General features: G+C 40.8%; 1 protein-coding gene across 3 annotated transcripts in view; it reads right to left on the bottom strand.

Moving 5' to 3' along the window:
- Positions 1 to 22751, bottom strand: part of KLHL29 (kelch like family member 29) — a 414973-nt gene that overhangs the window by 349857 nt on the left and 42365 nt on the right. For 2 of the 3 annotated variants that reach the window (XM_077926403.1, XM_077926404.1), the window contains exon 2: positions 8846 to 8946. The exons of the other annotated variant lie outside the window; for it this stretch is intronic. The gene's annotated coding sequence lies outside the window, so the exon portion shown is untranslated. The remainder of the gene's footprint in view (positions 1 to 8845; positions 8947 to 22751) is intronic. 3 annotated transcript variants of the gene reach the window in all.

The raw sequence follows: 22751 nt of genomic DNA on the forward strand, positions 1-22751 counted from the left end.
GTGTAGACAACAGAAACTAGGCATTCCCTGTCCAGGCAGGGTTGTAGCTTTATAGGAGGCGTTCTGCAACCACTAAGTTCACTTGTGCCTCCACAGGCAGACATACAGTCAGACAGACATACCCCCAAACCGTGCACCTGCTCCTTTAGAGGGACTGCAACTCCATTCAGAAGAGGTTGAACTAAACAGAAACAGTGCCCTGGTCTAATCTGTATTGAGCTTCAGTTTATTGGCTCTCATTATGGAAGCCTAACACTGGTCTGATAGATCCTATGCCACACCTCCTGAAGTACAGGAGGAATTGAGTTCCATGTCCTAGGCATATTGATAACAACACACTCCAAATCCCTGGATGACACCACTCAGCAGCTTTATGTAGACGTTCAGCAGCATGGAGGATAAAACTGACCCCACATTGGAGGATCCAAGAATCTGAGCATCCTCTTCCAGGTTCCACCCTCTGGAGACAGCCATCCAAGTAAGACTGGGATTTACAGGAGTCAACTCCTAGGGGCTAAGATCTCTTCTACTCCCCTGAATAAAATATTTGAGGGGGCCACTCCCCTCAAAGTTGATGGGCATTGCCATTCAAATGGTGTGTGTGTGCCACATCTTGTGATTAATTATGTGGTACGGGGCTTACCTGCCCCCCCAATATGTTATTCAAGTTTTCACACTTGCTGGGACTACTCTGAAGCAGTACTACCCTAATTGCAGACCAGAATCCCCACTTTGTAAGCAGTTTTGCACTAAAATCATAGTCCACAATGCACCCTTTACAAGCCCAAGTAATAGCAATGTGGGTAAAAGGTGCCAATGAAGCACAATGTGTGGTAAAGTATATTATTTTCTTCTATATTTTCAGCACTTGATTTGAGGGTGGAGGAAGAAGAAAGAAGATGGTGGCCAGACTAGCATGAATTGCTAAATGGGGAAGATGAAGAATTAAAAAGAATGCAACTCACATGCAACACTATATAGCAAGAAGATGTTTTTCTCCTTTAAAGAATGACTGAGTCCAATTTTTAAAGAGCTCAAAAATGCTCAGATGAAATTATTCTTTTAGAAGCTCCTTATTTGGATGGCAGCCATATACATACATACATCAGAGTTACTCCTATTTATTTCTGAAACAGATAAATCAAGGAGGCACCTAGCTGATCTGCCACATGGTGCTAGCAAAAGGAAATAATTTGATGGAAACAAAGGCAGAAATATAACAGAATCTTTGCTCACAGCAACAGATTTGGTGTACATTTGGTTCTACATAAAAACAACTAACTCTTGCCTCATTTAACTGATGACAACTCTTCCATTCAGTGTTAAATTATTCTGCCACGGACAGCAAGAAAAATATATGGTGGGTTTCTAAGTCTACTGAAAACCTAGAATCTTGCACAACTACTCTCAAAACAGAGCCAAAACCATGAAGATGGCAACTGTTTTACAGTAGCATAAACCCTTCATTTTAGCTCCTTCAAATGTTGATTCTGTATTAGAACTAGACAGGGCTTATCTTAGCATGCTATAAACATAAACATCACGAACTACATGCACTTTGCCAGTTCTACACTGATAAATTAAATATACAGCCAATCAACCATTTATTTTTTGATATTAAGAGGCAATTCCAATATTCAAATTTAGCTCTTGGAGATTTTCTCTTGGTAGGAATGTAAAAAGAAGTTCTGAGTAGGCTTATGACTAGGGAAGTGGAAGATTATAATCTCGCTAAGATCCTCCTACATAAATAATGCTGCCAAAAAGGGGGAGGGAAATCTGCCTCTTCCATTATAAAGAGTGTGTGTGTGTAGGAAGGTGCTAACGGGCTTAAGAAAGATTAAAATATTTGTGTATAAAGGATTTAAGAAGCTGCACACAGCACTTAATGGCGTTCATCACAGACTTTAACAGCCAATGCCTCCCTTTTTTTAAAACAAGCTCTCTTAAGTAGCTGCTAAAGCTTAAGAACACACTATATATTTTTGCATCTAAAAGTTGAAATTTCACTCAAAGGAAGGTAAGGTAGATTTCTGAATTCAAAGCAAAGGTAGGCAAAACCATTCAAGATTCATTATGAACACAATCTGTCCTCTCAGTAGCCTTCAACTCTTCCTCTCTTCAAACGCTACATGAACACAGAAAGAGTGACTAAAAACAATTTACCTTTCAATAATTCATGTCTCTGCAGTCACGTCTAACTTTGCAACAAAGTTCATTCATAGTGCAAGTCTGATTTAGCTGATTCAAGCAGCATTTTAAACCCTCCTACAAAGAACTGCTGGTCAAAGGAGGTTGACAGGAAATACTGGAACAGCTGTGTTTGTAAGGAAGCTTCTGAGGTGCATCATCATGTGTCAGAACTGTTCCCAACCTCAAAAAGCTATGGCCAAATAGACCCATCAACAGAAATCTCCCGCTGGCAAATTGCAACTGTTTCTGCAGAAGAAAATATTCTGATTTTTAATACATTCATGCTTATACAACCAAGTGGGTGGATGTGTGTGAATTTTGCATTCAAAGGGATGGATGGCACGAGCTGTCAAAAGGCAACCAGGTAAACCAATATTTCAAAAAGGCTAGACCAAAGGGTCTGCCTGCACTACAAAATGGCAGAAATTAAGGGGCAAATGATGAGAGTTGATAGGGAGTAGCTAAAGACTTAGCTGGATACAATCCTAAGTCATATTCAGACTAGGCCCACTGAACATCAATCAATTCTATTAATTTCAATGGGTCCACTCAAAGTATGACTTGCTTGGATATGGCCTGTATATTTAAAGAGATGGTATTCCAGAGTCACAGTGGTCCTCCCTCTGAAGGTGCATGTATTCACTCAGAGGTTCTGTGATACATCTTTGTCACTAGACGGCCAAGCCAGGAATGCTTTTTACCACTTCCAGAGGGCACATTGGCTACAACCGCAGTCAACCACTGGCAACAGCCTGACCACATTGGTTTACGCATTAGTAACCTCAAGGCTTGACTACTGCGATGTGCTTTATGTGGGTCTGTCCTTGTCTGGGAGTGTGAACTAATGTAAAACACTAAGTGTGTGGTGTCTGTCTGTCAAGAGCTACATCTAAAAGCAAGCACATCTTAATTGCGTGTTCTAAGGAACATGCAGTCATTAGGGTCAAGTAATGGCCTTGTAGGATCTGGTGTTACCACACTACTGAAATTAAGAGTTGGGTGGTGCAGACCTGATCAGTTTTCTCAATAGGCAACCCATGGGAAGCCTCATGAAAGAGCAGGGTATGGATATACCATATTTTTCTGTTTATAATATGCCCCCATGTATAAGACGCCCCCTATTTTGTGGGACTCCAATTTAAGAAAATGGGAGGGGAGAGATCTATCTGTGTATAAGGTGCCCCCAAATTTTGGACATTATTTTTTAGGGGGGAAACCTAGTCTTATACATGGAAAAATGTGGTAATTTAAAAATCAGTGGTACAGCATATATGTATGGTATGCAAATAATTCCACACTCAAATTCACACATCCTTGCTTTATGTTTTTAAGCTCAGGTAAAAGGGCTGAAATGAATCTCAACTCAAAGCCTTGAAGGGAGATAGGACTGCCTCACCAAGTCTGACTATAAGGCAGTTTCATATTTTCATAAAAATTGCTTTCCTTAGAAAAAAATGTTTGCTTTCCTTTGAAGGTTTTCATAACACACAATGCAGTGTTTACATATAAGAGTACAGAAAGTCACAGAGTACTGTTCCCACAAAAATTCCATTAATAGCTCAGTAAGGAAAGTGTCTGGTGTGTGGTGCTGAATATGTATAAGTTATTTCTAATCCCAAAACAAGACCAAAAGTTTCTGAAATAGCTCATGGGAATAATAGACTGTTTAGTAATACGAACAGAGTAAATCTCATTTCTGATCCCTTCTAGCTGAAGGCATAGTTCTCACTGCTACCTCAAAGTAATTCATGTTTTATTATTAACTTTTAGAATCTCAATTTGTTTTGTTTGTAATATCAGTTATTTTGATAGTTTGGGGGAAATCTCAACATTGTTGGGAAAGAGAGCACATGGGCCCTCTGACCTTTAAAGCAATGCTCTTTTTGACATTACAATTTATTTTCTAGTGACATGAGATAATCTCTTTAGTTTCAGTTGGGGGGAGAAGGAGGGGGCAGTGTTCCAGTAAAAAGCGCACACTGATCAATAATGTTTTCTTAAAATATATTAGCTTTAATTGAAATCATTTTTCACCAGGAGTTTCAGGCTGCACACTAAATGAGATACTGCAGAGTATTTCTATGAAAGTATGATCTGTCTTTTTTGAAGTAGCTTCAAAAAGCCTGTCAAATGTGTACAACAGTTGCTTGACAGCTCAAATAAAGGAAATGAAATAATCTATGGGCTAGTTCACACAACATTGATCCAGCCAAGGATAGTCTCCGAGTCACAGCAGGCTGAGCCGAAGCTTCCCCCATAAAAACGTAACAGATGACTCAGGCACTCCATTTAAGACTTGGTTCACATGACACCTCCTTTTTGGGGGAATCATAAGAGGTGGAAGGTATACTGCATCAGTCAAACAAGCAGGTATGTGCACTGAATATATGGCTTACAGTGGGACGCGGGTGGCGCTGTGGGTTAAACCACAGAGCCTAGGGCTTGCAGATCAGAAGGTCACGAATCCCTGCAACGGGGTGAGCTCCTGTTACTCGGTCCCTGCTCCTGCCAACCAAGCAGTTTGAAAGCACAAAGTGCAAGTAGATAAATAGGTACCGCTCTGGTGGGAAGGCAAATGGTGTTTCCGTGCGCTGCTCTGGTTCGCCAGAAGCGGCTTAGTCATGCTGACCACAAGACCCAGAAGCTGTAAGCCGGCTCCCTCAGCCAGAGTCGTCCATGACTGGACCTAATGGTCAGGGGTCCCTTTACCTTTACTATATGGCTCACACATTGCCTGGCTTCCGTATCTATGCACATGATCATCCTCTCAGTCAGGCAAGTTTAAACAATAAGCAGCAGAGATTGCAAACATCTATAGGAGGATGGAAACTGTTCAGAGGGTATTTAGCCTTTCCTAGTGAAAAGAATGCAGAAGTGTGGCTTGCCTCCACCATTCTAAGCAGTTTAGACAAGCACTGTGTCAGCTTAATAACCAGAGAGATGAATGAGCCTTTGCCTGAGCACACAGCCTGTTGGCTGCTTCCTTTGACATGAACCTGAATGCAATATGGGAATCTCTAATGTCAAAGAGAACAACGACTACCAGACTTTTAGAATACATCTGAAGGCAGCCCTGTTTAGGGAAGCTTTTAATGTTTGATGTATTACAGTATTTTAATATTTTTTTGGAAGCCGCCCAGAGTGGCTGGGGAAGCCCAGCCAGATGGGCAGGGTATAAATAATACTACTACTACTACTACTACTACTACTTCTTCTTCTTCTTCTTCTTCTTCTTCTTCTTCTTCTTCTTCTTCTTCTTCTTCTTCTTCTTCTTCTTATTATTTAATTACCCATCCTTTCTATTTCATCTGAACCAGGAAGCACAAGAAACTATCCAAAACCAACTCTCAAGCTGTTTAGAATCCTGACTTGTTCAGAGGTTAGTAGTCATCGTTTCTTATTTTGGACAAAAACAGGAAACTGTTATAGACTTACTGGTTGAATCAGATCTCAAAAGGGAGCAGGAATGGGGCTGCATGTGGGTCATTCATAGTTCTACTGAGATGGTCTGAATGGTACTAAGTGTGCATTTTCCTCCATTCTTTCCTGAAAAGAGGAAGGAGACAGGAACTCTTGCTGAGGGACCTCTCCACTAAGCTGTATCTCCTCTTCCTCCAGGGCAGGCATCCCCAAACTCGGCCCTCCAGATGTTTTGGGACTACAACTCCCATCATCCCTAGCTAACAGGAACAGTGGTCAGGGGTGACAGGAACTGTAGTCCCAAAACATCTGGAGGGCTGAGTTTGGGGGTGCCTGCTCCAGGGAAACACTACAACAGCTCTGATTGGCTGGTGGGGATGTTGGTGCACCAGTTTGATAGCTATTGTGCAGCGTGATTCTAGACAGATTCACAAAAAGTCTATGGGGCTTACCAGTGCTTTTCTTCTTCTTTTTTTAAAGAAAAAGAGGTGCCAGAAATGAGTTCCTGCTGAAAAAGGAAAGCTTTTTGGCCTACTCCCCAATAATTGTTTCAGGTTCAGTCTCAGAGGAACAGTTGCAGGAACACAGTGAAGCTAAGTAGGCTGAAAGTTGCTTCGATGATATAGAAGTACTAGGAATGACGATTTTCTAAAGGTCGAAATGTTGGACACCCCACACGGCTCCTTCTAGCCCCTTTAATACAATTCAGGAAAAAGGAGAGATGTGCTCAAGCCTCTTTGAGATCAGTGGGGCTTCAATGTACAGTTAAGCTCTTTAAATCTCATGGTGTTCAACGGGGATTTAGTATACCAGTCATTTTCTGGATTGCACTGATGGTTAAATAGAGTTCACTCTTTTAGGGAGACTGCTCTTTTTTTTTTTAAGGGTTAGTGCATGTGCTAGATAAAACTTGGAAAGAATTTGGCAAAATGCCTGCGAAAGAAGGTGAGAAATGAGGTTGTTATGCTAGCAGCACAGATGGACTGGAAGACATATGGGAAAGGTAGCTTTTTAAAGTTATTTTCCTCAAAAACAAAGGATCTTTTATTAGCATAAAAGCTTTTAAAGTAAGGAAGGGGGGGAATTAAGGATTTTTTAAAAAACACACACACACCCTAAAATCATACCAAACTTGGGGGGGGGGGGTAACCCTTGAGAGCTTATTTTCCACTCATTATTCTTTCTGGTTTTTGTGAAAGCATGTTACATTTGCAAATAATGGCATGTTTCTAATATCTGTTCCCAAGATCTGGTTCTAGTCCTAACGCTCGAGTGCGCAGAATCAAGGCATCTTAGCAACCTTACTGTATCTCACCTTTGATTTTCAAGCAGCAATTTAGATTCCCACAAGGTAATTTTGATAAAAGCATCTCATTTTGTTGCACAATATTATACACCATTTTTTTTAAGAAAAGAAAAGCTGGACAGAGAGAACAGGAATCCCAACCAAATAAATGTTCTTTCTGAACCACTTAAGAAACTTAAGAGGGAGAACGTTAAAACAGACACTTTGCAGAAGTTAGAAGCCTTCCTTGAACACCTTTTTCTTTCAAGTGTTTTGGTTTTTTTTGCTTACTAAGCTAAAAGGAAAGAGACGCACTATTGAGACTTTCCTGAAATATGCTTTTAATAACCTCACCGATTCAATTGTTCAGTACGCAAGCCTCTTAATACTACATGGGCAATTGCTGTTTCACTGATAGCTTACTAGCTATCTCACATAACTTCCCCAAGGTAATACACAATTGCATCACAGCTTTAAGTTCCAGTACTTGTTTGTTCCTACCCTGACTATAGAATTCAGATTTCTAGTAGTGCATCGGAAACTAATGTCTACTTCAGGAAGGGGAAAGAAAAGAAGATAACTATCCTTTACTTATTATTGGAATAACTGTACTGTTTCTGGGCTGCAATTTATAAATGCTTTGCAGCGTGAATATGTTTCAGAAGCCCACACCAAGATTGTGGAAAAAGAAGAAAATGTACAAGCACTGGCAGTTGGTTTTTATCTGTACAGTGGTACCTTGGGTTCCATACGCTTCAGGTTACATACACTTCAGGTTACAGACTCCGCTAACCCAGAAATAGTGCTTCAGGTTAAGAACTTTGCTTCAGGATGAGAACAGAAATTGTGCTCCAGCGGCGTGGCAGCAGCAGGAGGCCCCACTAGCTAAAGTGGTGCTTCAGGTTAAGAACAGTTTCAGGTTAAGTATGGACCTCCGGAACGAATTAAGTACTTAACCCGAGGTACCACTGTATCTGGTTAATTTTAAGTCTCTTTGTTTTCAGATTTTTTTTAAAGAATATTATATCTTTTTATGTAAACTGCTTAGATTTTTTTAAAGCACTTTTTGCATCCTGCCAAATAGGTTTCTTTTATTATTACAAGGAATATAAGCCCCCCCCCCCCCCCCGGAACAAAAGTGGACAAAAGCAGGCATTTCCTACTATTTCAAAGCAAGGTCAATTTACAGTAATGGGCAAGAAGAAATAACCTGGGCTCATACATGGCACAAATTATGACCATTAACGAAGGCATGGACAAGAGGGGATTTGCTTCCCCTCGTATGCCAGTAAAGCAGTACTTGTACCAAGTACTGGAATACACTTCAGTGAATTTCGCAAGATTGGGGGACTGCGGATTTACAACTGAAACAAGCTGATAGGTCTCCCCAGGCTGCAGAACTCTTGCCAAGATTACTAGCCTGCTTTGAAAGCATGGTTGAAGAAGGGTTGACATCAATACTGGGAGCCCCCAAACTTGGTATGTTTAGGTTTGCAAAGCAATGAGCAGAAGAGAGGTTACCAAAACAACATCTCAGAAAAGGTGTGATATTTTCCCCCAAACAATTACAGAAGCAGATTAAATACCAATATTGTAATCCCACACCACTAACAACAGAACGAGTAGCGCTTCAGAGCCACTCCAAAAATGGTTACACTAATGGAAAAAACTGCTCTGATATAAAAGTAGTAAGGTAGGCATTGTTGCCTCGCAACAAACCAATTGGTGCAGCAGTTTAGCGAGCAGATTAGCTACAGCAAGAGAGTGTGCATCTTTGTATATCGTTGCAAGTCACCCCAGATATAGCTTCGTGTGCATCAGTCTTTAGCAGGCATGGTGAAGTAAGTAACATGACAAGGAGCCATAAATTCAGAAGTTGGCACCATTTAAAAGGCACATTTGTGACAAAACAGAATACACTCTGCTTTAAGGGGGGGGGGGGCTTACCTTACAGTTCCCAGAATCTGTATTTAAATCAATCTCTTGAAATCAGAAGTAACCACAAGATCCGAACTCCTTAAAGCAAGGGGTCTAAGAAACCAAACCACCTAGGAAGGGAAAAAGAAGAAAATGTAAATTTCTGAAAATGACATTCAACTGAAATAAATATATAAACAAATAAATGCACGTTAGCAGAAGTTTCATATACAACGCTTAATTTGAAGGACAATTATTTCCCCCCTCCCCGCAGAGAAACAAAAATATGTACACAGAGAGCAAAATAGTTTGTTTTGTTGCCGCCATTACTAACACAGAACTAAATCTGACAACAATGCACCACGCTATAATATCGCTAATGACAGTATTTTTACCAAAACTTTGGGCTGGATGAGAGTTCATTCACGCATTTAGCCAGAATGGAGCGGTAAATCTTTTGCTGGATCATACCATTTTAGTACAGCGGCAGGGAGAATTCAAACAACCCTACCACCTGCAGCCTGAAATGATACAGTCCACAAAAAGCGAGGTTTAGTCTTTACTGTTTTGATTCCACTGGCAGATTTTGAGCAGGATAGCAAGCTGTTTCCTTCAAAAGGTGTAAAAACACCCTTAAAATACTACCTGAAACCCAAGGTGGTATTGAACATATGACATAGTGTTCAAGAACAGCATGAGAAGGAATCTATGCATAATAAAGGAGGAAACTATAATAATAAACTTTTGCCCTTAAGGAAACATGCTAAAGTCACATTTCAATGGGTGATATTCACCTATTTTTTTTATACAGAGTAAACCTACTGAAATTGATTAATTTCACTGGGTATACTGTCAGTAAACCTGAGTTGCATACTGACCATTTTTATTTTTATTTTTGAGTACAGACAATTTTGGTACCCAGTTATAAAAGAACATCAAGACAGTTTTATATCCATGTGCTCTAGCTCAGATGTAATAAATGTGGAAATAATCCTAAAGACAGGAGGTGGCATGCATTCCTACAAAATGAACTGCTGCCATTACCTCAGAATCAATATAATTTTTTTTCTTTTAAAGTGAATATAACACCACATATTGATTTTGTATTTTCAGTACATCACATTTCAGCCTCGTGTAACAAAGATTTTAGAGAGACGGGAGAAAGGAGTCCTGCAAAGGTAAATGAGATACTAGATAGTTTAGTAGCTGAAACTGAGAGTCATCTCACAGTTATGCTTCTCCGACCTGTGTAGGAAAAGAAAAGCAAAATCCGTATGTACAAGTGAACAAGCCACGCTTTTCACCGTGACGCATGCTAGGAGACTATGTTTTGACACCTACAGTGCAGCGCTCAGGTGCAATACCAAGCCATTAACGGTGGTTAAGCTAAGCAGCAAATCAGCATCTGTTTGGCTTGGCACTGCATTTGTGGCTTTTTAAGTTTAGAGAAAAGGTAAGAAAGTAGGAGAAATGAGAGCGGTTTCTAAAATAATGCATGATGTGAAGAAAGCCAGCACTGGGAGGAATGAAGCAGTGGACTGATTCCCATGTAATGCTAAGCCATAATTGTTGATCAAACCATTGCTTGTCTCACAGATGAACAAACCATGGCTCGTTCTCTCTAGTTTGTGTTGTTTTCCATTAATCACACGTAACAAAGGCAATTCAAAATACAATAAACACCAACACAATCAGCTAGTTTGTCATTTCTCGGGGGGAAAGGTACAATAGCTTAAAGTCAGAATCACTACTTTGTTGTTTAGTCGTTTAGTTGTGTCCGACTCTTCGTGACCCCATGGACCAGAGCACGCCAGGCACTCCTGTCTTCCACTGCCTCCCGCAGTTTGGTCAGACTCATGTTTGTAGCTTCGAGAACACTGTCCAACCATCTTGTCCTCTGTCGTCCCCTTCTCCTTGTGCCCTCAGTCTTTCCCAACATCAGGGTCTTTTCCAGGGAATCTTCTCTTCTCATGAGGTAGCCAAAGTACTGGAGCCTCAGCTTCAGGATCTGTCCTTCCAGTGAGCACTCAGGGCTGATTTCCTTCAGAATGGAGAGGTTTGATCTTCTTGCAGTCCATGGGACTCTCAAGAGTCTCCTCCAGCACCATAATTCAAAAGCATCAATTCTTTGGCGATCAGCCTTCTTTATGGTCCAGCTCTCACTTCCATACATCACTACTGGGAAAACCATCGCTTTAACTATACGGACCTTTGTTGGCAAGGTGATGTCTCTGATTTATAATGCCTATTAAAAACTAATCCAATAGGTCTCTCTAGATGTTTCCATGAGTCTGAGGAGGTTGTCTTGATCAACTGTTGCTTTTCATATGGTAGAGGAGTGGATGTTGGGTGTTGTAAAGGATAAAGGACTCACCTTGCCTCTGGCTGTTCTGACCTGGCAGGTCAATCAGCCAAAGCTGTAGACCACACCTGAGCATACCAGGAATCTATTGACAGCCCTGGTGCAGAGGGCAAACATTTAGTTCTTTCTGAGCAGGCAGTTACCAGCAAAGACTGCTGACTAAAAGCAGTACAGCTTGTCACAGTGTCACCAAAGATGTAGGAAAGTCCCTGGGGTATATTGCATCCCCTCCAACATTGGGCGCTTAATGGACTTTTTTGCTGTTTAACTGTCATTCATCCAATAATAAACATTTTTTCTCCATCAAATTATTCCCGAAAGCCTAGCTCCAATAACAAAATTATACCACATAGTAACCATTCAGCATTTGTAAGAACTAGACTGTTTAGTGTGACAGCATCTTCACTTTGGAACTCCCTGCTTATTGAAATCAAGAAGGTGCCTCCAACTATACTATTTTTGGCACCTTGTAAAAACACTCTCATTTAAACAAACCTACCCAAATGCTAAGAAAGTTGAGGTAATTTTAATCAGTTTCAGTGTTTTAACTTCTAAAGTATGGTTGTGAGTTTTTCTTGATTTTTAAAATCTTTTTGTAAACCACTGCAGGTGTTTTTGTCGTTGTTGTTTACAATCAAGCAGTGTATAAATTTTATAAAAACAAGCAGCAAACAAACAAATACCCCCCCCCCCCGATAAATACCTAGAGAACACTATGGGTGGTAGAATCAATATCAGCACTTATGGAAACAAGCCGTCTAAAAGAAAATGTTCCTATGCAAAAAATATGCAGACAAAAGAAAACCTTAATCAATCATCAATTGATCGTTTTATTTATACACGGCCTTTCCAAAGTCAAAACCATGCTCAAGTTGGCTTACAATATATTATTATTCCACTTATGGCCAGACAGGAACACTTTGTTTTGATAAGAAGTTGTTGTTGATGTACCAGGATTTATGTTTTAATTAGCAAAGATATATATATATATACACACACACACACAGTAATACCTCCGTGAACATCTGCCTTGTCTAGCGTCCATTCCAGCAAACGTCCACGGCAAACCCAGAAGTACCAGGGCGGGTTACTTCCGGGTTTTCTGCTCGCGCACACGCAAAGCACAAACTGCTCTGCATGCATGCGCAGATGCAGCACTTTGCCCTGCGTCCATTTCTGCTAGCAGCTGGGGCTCCAGAACGGATCCCGGTCAAAATAAGGTATGACTGTATATTATATATTTTTATAGCCTTAGAAGCTTAACATTGAGAGACAAAAGTTATTAACAATGTGGCAGGTGCATGATTTTCTGTTCTTCTACAGGGTTGCGCTTTCCCTACATTACACTGAACACCGGGACTGAAAAGGAAGGACAACAGCAAGATCATATATACCACCATATATATCATATATACCACCCCCACTTCCAGCATCTATGAAATCAGTTTAACTCATTCACACTGCTGGGTAATTAGAGTGGCTGGGGAAACCCATCCAGATGGGCGGGGTATAAATAATAAATTGTTATTGTTATTGTTATAGAAATCCTTTTCTAGGGTTCGCAACAGGCCGAAAGGACTCCTAAATTGGATAAGCAAAAGAGCTAGCTGCCCATGTATTAAGCTCAACACAGGGACATTCAAGGCAGAGATTATGTGAGTAAGAAAATCAAAATTTCGTACAAGTAGAGAAGCATGGTAACTGCATCAGGTCATAATTACAGCGGCACACAAATTCTTTTGCTAGCAGCTCTTTTCTTTCCATGCACAGTTCTCTTTGGACCCAACCCCAATTCTTTTATATAAAATGGATTATATATTCCCCAAGGGCACATAAGGTGTTTCTGTGTAGTTCACATAGCAAATTTCACAAAGGCTAGGAGACTAAAGTTGGCTCTCAAACACTCATTTATAGTTGGATTATTCTACCTTTTAAGAGAAATGAGATGGAGTGGCACATATACCACACCTAAAATGTAAGGAAAAAATAAAAGAAAAATATCCTATATAAATATAATCTTGTGTAATAAAACAGCAACAGTTGCCAGGGTCATTTTAAAAAAACAAAAACAGGAGGTTTATTAAGTATGAAAAAAATGTGCTATTTGCTAAATGTGCATCTTACCAATACTCATATAATATAAACTTAAGAAAACCAAGCCTATCTAATTATTTAACCTCTATTTTGTTTTACTATAAATCCTAATATTTATGTGAGATAACTCTCCATTAAGCAAGATAATATGAGCAGAAGGGGAAGCTTAAATAGGTTTTCTTTCCCTTTTTCCTTCTTGGTGTTTTCTGTTCCTTATCTTTTTTATTAAATTTTAGGCAAAAAGTTTGCAAATTGTAGAGCTAAATTTGCTAATAGAATCTATGTATAAAAACTCTGTATATGCCAACTTGGCATTTATTAACAAGTTTGAAATTTAAAATAAAGTAAGATCACACTGCAATATCATTTGCCCTTCGTTTTCTCTTCTCTGCCCAACTAGAGACAGGCTCAAGCTAGATGAGTATTATTGCTGAAGGATAAAGCGAACTCTTCTCTGAGTATTTCAGTACTGCACAAAGCAGTGTGAAAATCTTCTCTTCCTACTTTAGTGTATTTTAGCAATTGATGTATTACTTATACTACATAAAATACCACTGCACATTTGTAGATGGCAATGATTTACTTTTTCCCTATCTTAGAGGTGTGTGTATAACACACTATCTATGCTATTTTTTAAAAAAATAAAAAAAATAGTGGCAAAGAAAATCAAGGCAGCATACAACAATATGCATAGGTACAATAAAACATAAGGTATCATAAAAAACAGAATAATTACACAAAATGAGTGAGTGGCTCATCTTCAGAAAATTTTAAGCAAATGACTTTACTTTGTTAAGTAGGTCTGTTGGCATAATGAGGTCTTCAAAAGACTCCTGAAAGTTAGCAGTGAGGATACCTGCTAAATCTCTGCTGGAAGAATATTCCACATAGTGGGACTGGCAATATTAAATACTCGACTTGAAATCAGCTGGGCTTCTGCAACACTGAATACAACTAACAGTGCTGCTCAGTGATCAAGCTTGGATGTAAGGGCTCAGGTATCCTGGACCCAAGTCTTCTGGGCTTTGTATATTAACACAAGAACCTTGAACCTCAACCAGTAACATAGGGGAAGCAGATATTTTCGCAGAGGTGTCAAATGCTGTCAGCTGTCGACTGCCTGCCGCCGTGAGTAGTTCTGCACTTGCTAGGCCTTCCAAACCAGGCCCAAGGGAAGCTTAAACTGAGTGCATTGCAGTAATTCAGTCTTGAGGTTACGAATACACAGGACTACAGTGGCTAGGCTGTCCCATTCCAAACATGGCTATATCTGGTGCACCAGGCGAAGCTGCAAAAAAGGCATTCCTAGCCACAGAGGTCACTCTTGTGTTTCTAACAACCAAGATGCATTCAAGAGCACCTCCAAGCTACATACATGCTCCTTTAGAAAGAGTGCAACCCTGTCCAGAAAAGACAGCTGGCCTATCATTCAGACATGGGAACCACCTACCCACAGAGCTTCCATCTTCTTAGGATTTAAACTACTGGGTCTCATCCAGTCCACCATTGCACTAAGGCGCTAGTCCAGGGCATACACAGCCATTCCTGATTCAGATGTTACGGCGATATAGAAATATGTATCACCAGCATACGGATGACACTGTGCTCCAAGAATCATAATGACCACACCCAACACCTTCATATAGATGTTAGATAACACTGGAGACAGAATAGTGCCCCGTAGAATCCCATAGCCAGGTGGCCAATGAGCACCCCCCACATGCTATTCCCTGGACATGATGACACAGGTAGGACTGGAACCTCGGTAATACAGTCAAGAGTCCTCAATACCCATGCGGAAAAGTCAGCTCAGGAAAGTATCATGGTCAATAGTAGCAAAAGCTACTGAGACACCTAGCATGAGTAACAGGGTCACACTCCCCCATCTCTCTCTTGATAAAGCTCAGGGTGATCAAGGCTGATTCAGTCCCCAAACCAGCCCTCAACCCAGATGAAGTGGACCCAGCTAATCAGGGTCAACCGGGAACACTCTGCAGTTGTTCAGCAACCACCTTATCCGCTGCCTTCCCCACTGTCGAAAGTGATGCTGGCAATTGACTGGTAGCTATTACACAGCACTTGGTCTAGGTGAGGCTTTTTGAAAAGCAAACATCACCCCCACTTCTTAAGAGCAATGGGCACCCCCCCCCCAATCATGCAATAATTCGTTCACATACACCTGTACTAACTTGGTCAGCCTGTTAGAACTAGCTTTAAACCAGCCAGAAAAGGCAGGTGTCCAAAGGGCACGTGGTCAGATGCATTCCTTTGATGACTGCCGGGAAATTACAGGGGGTAAATTAGCAGCTTTTATTTTTCCTTCAAAACTTTCCAACAAACACTGGGTGAAAATTGATGTTGTGATAGATGTAAAGCTTAAAAACACCAGTCTGTGTGACATATTTGGATGGAAAATTAGACACTCAGAAGTTTGGTTGTTTTCAGGCACACAGAGCTTTCAAGATTGCTGCCAACACTTTCTGACATTACTGCAAGCTATATATTTCCAAGAGTCCTAAAATCTTATTGTGTGTGGGGGGGGGTCAGATTTAAGAGAGAGAGACAGAGAGACTGAACAGCTTCAATAGCAAGATGTTTAAACATTAGCAATGGGGGAATCACAGATGCAAACCCAGAAAGGCCCCCTTTAAAAAGCACGATGTACCTGTACTTTGTTTTTTACTAGTCCACCAGCCAGAGTAGGGTGCAAAAGAAATACAGTTGGAATTAAAGAACACAATACAATGTGAGCCAAAAAATTGTTTTCGGTACCAGAATTGAGATACATGAGGTACAGCCATACCTCATGTTACGTTTGCTTCATGATACGTTTTTTCAGGTTGTGTCCCGCGGTGACCCGGAAGTACTGGAAAGGGTTACTTCTGGGTTTTGCCACTCTTCACCGCTCGTGCATGCGCAGATGTGCAAAATGACGTCACACGCATGTGCAGAAGCAGTGAGTCGCAACCTGCACATGCCCAGACGCCCCGCTGCAGATTGCGTTATGCTAATGTTGCGAACGGGTCTCCGGAACGGATCCCATTCGCAACCAGAGGTACCACTGTATTGTTCACAACCCTTCCATACAAAAGTCCACTTCTGCATAGTCCCCTCCCACATTTCAACAGTCTTAATTTAGAACAGAATGAATATGAAGGCTATCTAACTATCCCCACAGGTTTATGGCTGAGTGTGCAACCACTCATTATCAATATTGCAGTCCAATCTGTATTATAACTCTTTATGGTCACATCTACTGAAGTACAACAAACTCGATTAATATAAAGTCCCTGGGTGAGGTTCACACATGCTCTAATACACACAGGTGACACAAAGAGAAAATAATAGATTTGGTCATGATCAGATTGGGATTCCATTCCCAAGGTCACAGACAAGGTGTCTCGTGGTCATTCCTATCAGACCTTGAATTAATGACAGAATTAAAATCATCATCTTCATTGATTAAGTGTTTCTCACCGAGGGAAAAAGCATGATCCTGAGAACTCTTGATGAAGCAGAGATTCATCCCATGCTACTCTTGGATGGACTCTATAAAGACACAATGCAGGTACATTAACCTGAATGACACTGAGGCAGTCTTTCTAGCAATTTGGCTTGCTTTATTTCCACCGAAGCCTCTTCCACCTCATTTGAGCGAGTGAGCACACATTTTAAATCACGATGAGAGACTCCAATTTTCACATCTTCATGGATGCAGTGTCAAATATATTTGTAATGGGTTCATCTATTATCTGTCAGTGCTGAGCAAACTAGGTGAGAAAATAATGGTTAGTGGTACATTAGGTGGAATCCATGCCTGATGAAAATGAACACAGTGTTAATGGAGTTGTTAAGAGTTTTGTTTGTTTGCTCAATCCATGCAGCCCATCTCAAGTTCATAATTGCATCTCATATAGGAGCAGGGGGTTTAAAGAGCTAGGTCTCTTTTTTGCAACATAGCTCTTTTATTTTAGAGGCAGAAATCTGATAGATATGCTCAAACGACTGCACCATAGTAGCTTTGTTGGCAGTAAAGGTTAGTTTATAAAAACGCAGGAAGAAAGAAAAAGAAATATGAGCAATAAACGGAAGTTACCATATAAAAGCATGGAAGAGGCCTTGACAAAAAAACATGCTTGATAAGGCACTATGATTTCTCAGCTCAGATTTGTTGGTGCCCAGAAAAGCACGCAGGTTCTCTGAGGATATAAAAAAAATGAAGAGGCTTCCATTTCGATATCTGTAAATCAGGAATTGCTAAATGAGGGGCATTGCAGAGGTGGAGTGGGAAATGAGAATCAACAAATAATCTAAGCTAGCATTCCTCCCTCAGATACTCACAGTTAGAAAATGGAGGCAATATTGGAGTCCTTGTGCTGGAGAAATGGTTTCCAGTTTCCTAACAGACTGATCACAGTGGGGAATTACTTCTCTGGAAACATGCACAAAAAACATGCTGCATGACAATATTAAGCTGCCTGCACTGGACTGGATCCAAAAGTCAAAGCTAGCCACCCAACATCTGGTCCAATGAAAGAAAAGACTCAAAGCACTTCATTTGCAACATGTTTTTATGAGTCTCGTTTATTCATTATATGTGGAAGCAATGCCTTTGATCCAGTATGTGTGATATAGTCCCCACCAATACCTGCCTCCAGCTGTAGCTCTCTGGGCAACATCCTACACCATCAATGTGTCACCTGACCATTCTAGGTGGCTTTTTATTGGGTCCAGTGAGTTGCAGCACAAAGTCTGTGCGAATCCAAGCCTGTTCCTCATATTTTCTATGGAGAAAGTAGTGCCAAGAGAAAGTCCATCCCTGAGATCAAATTTTGAACCAGACTTTTACTTAGACATATATATTTTATCTATTTATTTAATTCTGTGTACCTAAAAATGCTCTGGTGAGTCTCCGGATCACAAGTGTCCTATAATAAACTGCATGACTCATCACTTGACAATGGAAGAGGATATTATGCAATAAAAATAGATATAAATTTAATGCATCTAATCTCTGATGGATGAACAGAAGTCTATCGTTTTATTTTTCCAAGTTAACATTAATGTTTAATATACTGGAGAGAACTGCTTCACAGAGTTCTACATTATTCAGTAACTTGTGCAATCATAAAGCGGCTTTGCACATCATTATTGTTCCAAGACTGTCCACTTCCTATAGAATATCTTGCTTAGGCAGCTGTGTACCTTGTAGGTAATGGACACTTTTGACACAGAAAAGTGAAGGTCCCCTAACAGTCAGTTGTCATTTCAATAGAACTCCCCCCCACTCTGCATCCCTCCCAGCTAGGTAACACGCAAATTATCTGTGCTGGCCTCTGCTTAATTGATAGCACACCTCTATGTCATAAACCAATTATCAGCATTTGACACAATCAGCACTTGCTAGTTTGAAAAGTAATTAAAATTTCTGAGCTGTCTCCTACAATAAAAAACACAATCTGAAGTAGCACTACTGAGAAAGTTGTTACGCTCAGCCCATCATTCCAATTCCACCTCTATCAATCATGGTAGGCCTCAGTGAATATACAGAGCCGAGGCAGATAAACAGCAATGTTTATGATGTGCAGCTGGTGGTACTTACCATTAACAGCAAAAGGAGCTTCAGTTAAATTAACATTCTTCATTCTTTCATTGCCATTTGTGGTTTGACAGATATACCTGGAGCCCATATAAATGACTCCTAGGAGCATGGATGAGCAGTCTGAATGCTATGCCATAAACTAGATCCCCTTATGGAAGCCACCACTGTAATTAAAACTCTGGAGGAGAGAGTTATGCTATTAGAGGTATTGAGTGGAGGTAGCGTGACCTTCTTTAAATTTTAACAACCAGTCAACCACCAAATACCTCCATATTTACCAAACTAAAAATCCACAATGTTCTGCCCAATAAAGATAGTTCAGATTTATCACCTTCTTCCATAATTTCTCTTGATGATGGGGAGAGACGCTTAAGTATGAGTTAATCTTGTGCCCCACCCACTGAATTCCTTCCCTAAACCCTGTTTGTTCACAAGCTTTTATTTGATGGAGAAACTGCAGCAGCTGGTTCTGCTGGCAAACATACAGCATCATTTAATCTCTTGGATCACCAAAAGTCAACTGAACTCTGCAATGTTAAAGTCTCACATAAGACTTGGTTTGGAGAATAGGAAGACTATTGTTGTTGTACGTTCACTTGGGGCCTGAAGACAGAGGGGTTTAAAGTTGTTGTTCAGAGCCAATCCGTACACTCAAGAGAAGCACAGAGGAGGTTCAAAGACAAAATCACTTCAGAATTCACGCTGGGTGTTGTATGGTCAAATGTTCCCATACATTAAGAAAACCCTACACTAGGAAGACGGAGAGATGGAAAGTAAGAAAATCAAGGAAAAGTGCACTTTCCGTGTCCCAGACTAACATTGAAAAATCCTATGAAATGTTTCCTGTTCCTGAATGAGCAACATTATCTAAATTGCATAAAAGGCACATTAATTTCCATGTTCTCTCTAGAAACACATGCACTTCTGTTTTAAGCCATAGCTTTCCTTTGCTTACTACCATAATGGTGCTTTCCATTTTCCACTCCCCAAGTATCAATCTGCAAAAAGATATGTTTAGTTAGCTTACACCACATTTGCTTGTGACTCCCATGTCCAGCACTGTATATTGGTGTGTTTCACTCCTTCAAAATATAGGATAATTCTACATACTAAAGTTTGGTTGGAATCAGTCTGTCTCGGGAGACAACACAAGAGTACGCCTTCGGGGGAGAAGCAAAAATGTTGGTGAGTTACAGCACCTGCTGTGGCTATAGAGATGGATATGGGAGAGACATGTTTGGTTGCAGGTGGGGCAGATGGGCTGATGCAGGTCCACCATGACAGTTCTTCACTCTGCTCTGCCTTATACCAAAGTAAAGCCATTGATCTATCTAGCTTAGTACGGTCTACACTGACTCACCAGTGTTCTCACCTGGCTCTCTGTGGTTTCAGGTTGGAGAATTCCCTCACCCACACATATCAGGGCCATGACTTCAAGAACTTCCAAATTTCCAGTAAAGTTATATTTAATCCCCTACACACATTTCCTATGCTGGAGTTCAGAAGGCAGAATTTCAGCCCAGATTTGACTCAGACATCATAGCTTTACAGGTTTTTTAAAAAAACAAAACATGCAGCAGCATCCAGACATTCAATTAGCAAGCTGAGGTTTTATGGAGCATCAAAAAATGCCTGCTGTAGAAGTAGTTACATCAATACTACACCAGAGGCAAAAAAAAACAACCAAAAACGAAAATGTGCAGGCAAAGAAAGCAAATGATGGTATTCAACAAGGTAGTACTATAACAGTCTTTGTGTTATTAATAATGTATTTTTAATGGTATGCTTTGAAGAATTTATAAATTCAGATTATTAACATGACCTAGAGTGAAAAGGTGGATTAACAAAGGTCTAAAGCTAATATTTATTGCAAACACACACACACACAGTCTATGTTTAGTCTGGGGTTATAAAGACAATTGTTTGCAGTGAACTGTGCTTTTTTAAATAAAAAATAAAACTTTTGTGCTTCAAACACAGAAGCGCTTGATACAATATTGCTGCTTTTGATCCCAAAACATATTTTTAAAACAATTCCTGACTATGAAAATATACAAGACTCAGATACTTCTTTCCGTGCACGAATGCAGACTAAAGGAATTTCAACACCCACCTAGGGCAGTAAGGAAGAATGTAAAGTCTGAAAGTCTCTACTACCAATTCCTCCTGAAGATCATTACATCCCCAAAGTGTACCAATAGTAGGCCTTGTTATTAATTAAAAATGGCTCCCTTGGCTAAGCTATACTAGAGTGAGCACCTCTCTAATGGTCACTGAGGCCACAGACATATCTGCTAGAAGCCAAGTGGAGTTGGCCTGGATAAAGTGAGAGAAACAGTGAGGCCCCTTTCCTTAGGTCTGCTGAGACCGATTGCATTTTACACTACTTCTGTTAGTCTTCTAAATAATAAATAAAAATGTATTGAGCCGAACGTTGCTGAGACAGAGTTTGGGGAGCTCACAGAGTTCATTCTGCTTGACAGAATATAGTAGGTGCTTCAGAAAAAAAGCTTACCAAGGCACCTTTTCCATACAAATAGCCTGAGGCAAATACTTAACTACACACCTGGTTAATACTTCTGCCAAGGTTCATGGGAGTGTGCAATAAGGGGTTCTAATGCATTCTAGCTTTAGAACACTCGACTTGGCAAACTAATAAGGTTAAAAAAAAAAAAAGGTAAGGTAAAGGACCCCTGGACGGTTAAGTCCAGTCAAAGGCGACTATAGGGTTGCGGTGCTCATCTCACTTTCAGACCGAGGGAGCTGGTGTTTGTCCGCAGACAGCTTTCCGGGTCATGTGGCCAGCATGACTAAACCGCTTCTGGCGCATGGAGGACCATGACCAGTGCCAGAGTGCATGGAAACGCCCTTTATCTTCTGACCACAGCGGTACCTATTTATCTACTTGCACTTGCATGCTTTCAAACTGCTAGGTTGGCAGGAGCTGGGACCAAGCAATGGGAGCTCACCCCGTTGCGGGGATTCACACCGCCATGCCCAAGAGGCTCTGTGGTTCAGACCACAGCACCACAAACTAAGAAATGAAGGCCTACACCAAAGAGCCTAAATGTTGTATGTCAATCGAAAAATATGTATTGTGGGGGCCCAAGTACTACGATAGATACATCTTGTTACTTTTGAATTTAGTTTTGTGGCAATTTTGTCATGAGGGAACTGCTGCTTCCATTCTGGCCATCCCGTCAGGCCTGCTAAGATCAGCAGCCTCTGGTGAGGAGAATTGAGTCATTTTAGGCCTTGTTCCCTTGCTGAGCTGCAAAAATGTTTTCCCCCCGCACTGGATGCTCTGTGGTGTGGTTCTGACTTCTAACACCATGTCTAACAAGCACCAAAGACTTCAGGAGATTAACAGTAACCTTTATTGGTCCGTATAGTAAAGCTATGATATTCCCAGTAGTGATGTATGAAAGTGAGAGTTGGACCATAAAGAAGGCTGACCGCTGAAAAATTGATGCTTTTGAATTATGGTGCTGCAGGAGACTCTTGAGAGTCCCATGGACTGCAAGAAGATCAAACCATCCCATTCTGAAGGGAATCAGCCCTGTGTGCTCACTGGAAGGACAGATCCTGAAGCCGAGGCTCCAATACTTTGGCACCTCATGAGAAGAGAAGACTCCCTGGAAAAGACCCTGATGTTGGGAAAGATTGAGGGCACAAGGAGAAGGGGACGACAGAGGACGAGATGGTTGGACAGTGTTCTCGAAGCTACCAGCATGAGTTTGACTTAACTGCGGGAGGCAGTGGAAGACAGGAGTGCCTGGCGTGCTCTGGTCCATGGGGTCACGCAGAGTCGGACACGACTAAATGACTAAACAACAACAACAACAACCTTTATTGTCTAAAAGTATCTACAACAGCCC

This window comes from Podarcis muralis, chromosome 3, assembly GCF_964188315.1.
Source record: "Podarcis muralis chromosome 3, rPodMur119.hap1.1, whole genome shotgun sequence".
Lineage (NCBI taxonomy): Eukaryota > Metazoa > Chordata > Lepidosauria > Squamata > Lacertidae > Podarcis > Podarcis muralis.